We start from the raw sequence: 6,016 nt of genomic DNA on the forward strand, positions 1-6,016 counted from the left end.
ACGAAGGTCGGCGCGGCTCGCAAGCCGCGCCTGCGCACTACAGCGCGCCCGCCGCCCGGGGGCTTCAGGCGGAGTCGAGACTGGAGGGCACTATCCCAATGAGCTTGGAGTGGGCGCTGTGCTTTGTAGTTCAGTGAGCGTAGACTCCATATTTTACCAGGACTAATGAGCTCTACGGACTTGGGACTTTTACTGCGGATACCAGGAAAGTGCTACACAAAAATGACAGGTTGTCAGCCTAAGAAAAGGACGTCTTTACTTGTTAGGGGCAGCGAAGTAGTAGTCACTCATCTCGGTGGCCTTTCCTACTGTTTCTTTTGTTTTCGTCTTTTTGAGACGGGCTCTCACTGGTCTTGAACTCACTATGTAGCCTAGCTTCGCCTCAAACTCGCAATGATCCTCCTGCCTCAGCCTCCCGAGTGCTGGGATTACAGGCGTGCGCCACCACGCCCGGTTACTGTTTCCTTTTGGATCATTACCTTTTTGCGCTGCATATCTTCTTGCGGCTCTTCTGTACATATTAATTTCTCTCAACAGACTATGTAAACCCTTCCGCAGGAGCCCCTGACGCTGGGCTTGTTCTTAAAAATAGCTGTGTTTACTATGGAGAAAGAGAGAGGGAGATCCAGTAGGTAGCTAATTGGTAAAAAAGAAAAAAAAAAATGCATAGGTTTAGCAGAAGATCAGAAACTGGGAGAATTAGAGGTGGAGTCAGGAGAGACAGCACAGACAGAAAACGCGAGGGACCCGACACACAGGAAGGCAGCCTGTGGCACATCCAGCTGTGTTTCTTTCTTTTTGTGCTGCAGAATGAACTGAGGCCTTCCACTGAGCAACACCCCCAGCCCCAGGTATAATTGGAGTCTAGAGGGAAGGGGACAAGAGTTTTCCGTGTCTTTTTAGAGACAGGTCTTACTATGCAATTCAGTCTTGGTCTGGAACCCACTATGTGGAAATAAACAAGAACTGGGGCAGAAATATTTGAAGAGATAATGACTGGCGGAGAATTTCTCAAAAGTGATTTTAAAAATCAAAGATTCAAAACCCCTTATGAAAACCAAGCAGGCAGATAAGTGAAAAATCAACACCTGAAACCTCATAATAAAACTATAGCAAATTAAGGACTAAGATAGGGGAAGGTGTAGCTCAGTGGGGCAGTACTTGCCTACCATGTGCAAGGCCTGAGATTCAATCCCCAGAACTGTAAAAAGAAAAAAATAGGAAGAGGGAATCTTAAATAACTTTATTTAAAATTCTATACTGAATTATACATTATACATGCTATACTGAGATACATTATACAGTATACATTCTATACAGAATTATATACATTATATAGTATACATTCTATACTGAATTAGCATTGAGTAAAGAAAGTGGAATACAGTTTTGGACAAGCTAGCAATGAGTAATAATCACCACCAGATTCAAGTATTTCAAGTTCAGGCAGGAGAAGGAGCTCAGATGGAAGGAAAGAATGAAAAGCAATGAACATGGTCCCAATTATTTAAAAACAATTTTTTTTTTCGTCTTTTTAAGAAAGGGTCTTGCTATGCATTTCAGGCTGGCCTTGAGCTCACTTTGCAGCCCAGGCTGGTCTCGAACTCCCAATGATCCTCCTACCTCAGCCTCCTGAGTGCTGGGATTACAGGCATACACCACCATGCCTGGCCCATGGTCCCAATCTAAAGCGGGGAAAGCTCAGAATCGAATTACAGTGCATGCAAAACTTGAAAAACCTGTTGTTTGAGGGTATTGGTTCTCCAAGTGTAGTTTTTGACAGAGACCACCATGCCCAGAGGGACAAAGAACAAACCCTTGGACCCTTACTTTGTTACTCATTAAAAGCTTAATTTATGTTTTTTTCTAAGACAATCAAAGGCTTAAATATCTTTTTTTTTTTTTCTTCCTAAAAACTGTGACTTTGCTTGGGTCTACAAATGCCCAAAAGGTAACTAAAAGTAGAACAAAGCGTGACCTTCATTTTGTGAAACTCTGGGGCAAATTCTTCTCAGTCCCATTGTGGTGGATTGACAACTGTTGGTCAACTTATAACACCCAGCTAAGCCGAGTAAGTGTGGTGCTGGGAGTGGGAGGCCCACCTGAGGACTGTTGCCAGCAGCGTAAGAGGCAGAGCTGTTGGGACCTGGTAGAAGCTGTAAGGAGCTGTTGGTTCTTTTGGAGGAGCTTGTCATTGCTGGCTTTCCTGATGAACTTGGCTGTTTTCATTCTCTGAGGGGCTTGGGAGCTTATTGGCACTGAAAATAGCTTTGGTTCATCTTGGGGGAGCTCTGGTCCTCACTGAGTATCACTTTCTGGCTCCAGAGGGGAAGATGGTGTACTACTCAGTCTCCTGGAGAACTTTGTTGCATTGGCTTTCCTGATGGGAACTCGGCTGTCCTGATCATTAGAGGAGGTCGGGACCTCACTGCTGCTGAGGACGGCTGTGGTACTTTTGGGGGAGCTCTGGTTCTTACTTTTGAGCATTGCTTCCTGACTCCAGTGCAGATCCTTCATCCCATTGGCACAGACTTTCTAGCCTCCACCACTGACCTTTGGGCCTTCCCAGCGCAGATCCATGAAACAGGCCTGCATGAGACATTGTCATGGGCTCTCGGCCTCCAGCTGGACTCATGGGAGGCACTGTTATGGGTGCTAGGTCTTCAGCTGAACTCCTGCAGGACATTATCATGGGATCCAGGCCCTCCACACTTACTCGGCTTAGCTGGGTGTTATAAGTTGACCAACAGTTGTCAATCCACCACAATGGGACTGAGAAGAATTTGCCCCAGAGTTTTACAAAATGAAGGTCACGCTTTGTTCTACTTTTAGTTACCTTTTGGGCATTTGTAGACCCAAGCAAAGTCACAGTTTTTAGGAAGAAAAAAAAAAAAAGATATTTAAGCCTTTGATTGTCTTAGAAAAAAACATAAATTAAGTTTATACTTGAATACTTGAATCCAGCTGGATTCTTTGGTCTTTAGTGTGTGGACAGATCTCCTGCACTCTCTTGTATGTGATTCTTTTGGAGGAGCTTGTCATTGCTGGCTTTCCTGATGAACTTGGCTGTTTTCATTCTCTGAGGAGCTCGGGACCTTGTATAAATAATCTTATAAAATGTGTCCTGTATTATATTGTTCCCCCTGCAAATATCCCCAAACCATAACACCCATATATAGGCATGTTAAGTCATGAGTCTGCTTAGAAGTAGGCAACACACTTTTATTAGCCCTAAATTTACCTAGCCTATCTCATGTCCCTTTGAGACACAGGATGTGAGAGAACTAATTTCCAAGATTCATAGGGACATATAATTGCCAGCTTTTACAACTTCCAGACCCATTCCCCCTACAGCAAGGCCCAAAAGTCTCCAGCCGTTGCCCTGAACTAGGAGTCACTGGGTCCCCGGAAAAGCACTCACTTCACTGAGGCTGCCATGAACAGAGACTATCAGGTTAATAGTATTCCTTATTATTGTGGGCTGATAAGGTCCACAATCTCCTGAACAAGTGTATGGTGAAAGCTAAATAAAAAGAGGTGAATGGAATGATTTCAGGGCTCCAGGAGAACCAACGCCCTCTCACAGAATTTGAGGTTCTCTCAGGGCTAAGACTAAGACCTCTGGGTAGCCCGTATTTATTTGGTTATCAGAAGAAGGTAGGGGAATACTCAAAAAGGGAAGAATCACTCAAAGACTTCTCCACGTAAGGTATTAAATTAATCTTTAATAAGGATTAAATTAATCCACCCAGGAGTGATATGCCTGAGGCTATAGTCTTTATCTACTTGAGATAAGATCCAGGTGTCCTTGGCTGTAACCTTGTCCTATCCTCCGAGGCTTTCTGGTATCATCCAACATTACATGTTTTAGTAGGGATTAGTGACTCATGGAGGTTCACTTACTCTGAGTCTGTCACCCACTTCCAGACAAGGAGTTTAGGCCTCGGACAGATTCACAAGTGAATACAAAAAGCCAATTGAGTAATTTAAGTCCTGGCTTTTTATTGATCTCTATCAAGAGACGTCACTTCATGGGGATGCAATCAGCTCACCTCCTGTGAAGACTGCTCTGGAGCTACAAACACCAGACTCCAGTCATAATGGACCAGACGTGGCCCACCATGGTAACCCCCAAAACTGGTCCTTCCTTTTGTGGGTGGGCCAGCCCAGAGCCCTACACCAGAGTATGAGTCTCTAGCTACTCAAGCAGCAGTACTTCCTCTATCTTCTCTTTTTCATTCCAATTAAAGCTTTAGCCTATGAATTTATACTGTCACTTTAGTTTTAATTTCTATTATTACTAAAGCAAGAGCTGGGCATGGTGGTGCACACCTGTAATCCCATTACTTAGGAGGCTGAGTTTGAGGCCAGTCTGGACTATACAGCGAGTTTAAGGCCAGCCTAAACTACTAGCCAGTGAGGGCTTGAAGGCATTCAAAACCCCTGGGGTCCAAACTGGTAAGATGTCATTTGTCTTTTTCACTAGGGTTCTCTCATGGGTAGAGTGGTGTTTTCCAGAGGCTCTGGAACTTCTCTGCAGGGAGTTCCACTAACCACTGAATCAGATGGAGGCATCTGAAAGCCATTGGGTCTAGGACCACACAAAAAGTTAACTGGTGTTTAATTAGGAAGACAAGAACTGGTTTCCAAACAGAGAACATCAGGGCAGTGTTCCTCAAAAGGTCAAAGGGGCTAGAAAATGTCTTAGAAAGTGAGCAAATAAGCTCTCTTCCTTTTTTTTTTTTTTTGTCTTTTTGAGGCAGGGTCTCACTATGCAGTTCAGGTTGGTCTTGAGCTCACTTTGTAGCTCAGGCTGATCTTGAACTTGAAATGATCCTCCTGCCACAGCCTCCCGGGTGCTGGGATTACAGTTGTGTGCCACCATGCTCGGCTCTCTTCCTCTTAAACAAAGGATGATACCTCTTAAACAAAGGATGGAAAGAGTGATAGGAAAAACAAAATATGAATTCTGGAGTTGCTTCAAGTGCTTTTATCATAGACAGCTAAATTAGGTAGAAATATAGGCAGTCAGACAGGGCTAGGTCCCCCAGACAGTCAGTATGAAAACCCATTACAACTGTGGCCAGAGATGTATCTGTGGGAGGCCAGGCCTCAAGATAAAGATGGAATGATAGGCCAGGTGCCTCCCCAAGGGATAAGCTAAATGGTAACACCTGGTCCAAGGAAGTCTACGTAGACATCAGTCAGCTCTGTGACCAAGACCCTCAGACCCATCCCTTCCTGAGAAGTTCTTTCTTTCCATGTACACTTGCCTTGTGACATGCTTCCCCATTGGCTCAGTATTACCTAAGCAACTATACTTGTACCTTTATTGATAATAATTTTGTCTTATGTTGTACCCATCTTGTGCCTGTGCTCCAGAAAGCCACCTCTGTAGAGTCCATGGCAACCCACTCAGGTCCCTTCCTTCCTCTCAGGAGCTGTATCTCCCTCAATTAAATTTTCTACTCTTAATCTGTTGTTCCTTAGACTTCATTCTTTGATTTTGGGGAACACGAACTCAGCGTATTGGACATCTAACAGGTTGGGAGTTATATTTACTGTATATTATTCGGTGGTCCTATATCATTCTAATGTATTTTGTGAATTTAGGATTATGTCTTAGCTTTTACATAAAGTATGAAGGCAATTTCCAATCCATGCTGAATGACATGCTAGGAATCTCCATGGCTTTGTGTTAGGAGGCTCTTTTTTAGAGGCAGCAGTGTTTGGAAAGTCAGAATAGAAGACTCAGAAGTAGTAACAGAAGTTGGTGGCAGGGCTAGGACTTGGAGTCAAGATTCCTGGCTTGGAACATGGTCTGAAGCATCAGCAGCTCCCTACCTAGCCTGGCTTCCTTCTCTGCTGTTCTCAAGCCAACCCTTATTGGCCCCTCAGTGCATGCTTCACAGCCAAGACCCGTGCGTGTGTTCTGCACACCCCATCTGTCATCCATGTGGTCTCGCTGGGCACGGAGAATGTGAGGGTGGCTGGCAGTCATGTCTGGTGATTCTGC

The sequence above is a fragment of the Chinchilla lanigera genome, unplaced genomic scaffold, assembly GCF_000276665.1.
Source record: "Chinchilla lanigera isolate Chin_1 unplaced genomic scaffold, ChiLan1.0 scaffold00137, whole genome shotgun sequence".
Lineage (NCBI taxonomy): Eukaryota > Metazoa > Chordata > Mammalia > Rodentia > Chinchillidae > Chinchilla > Chinchilla lanigera.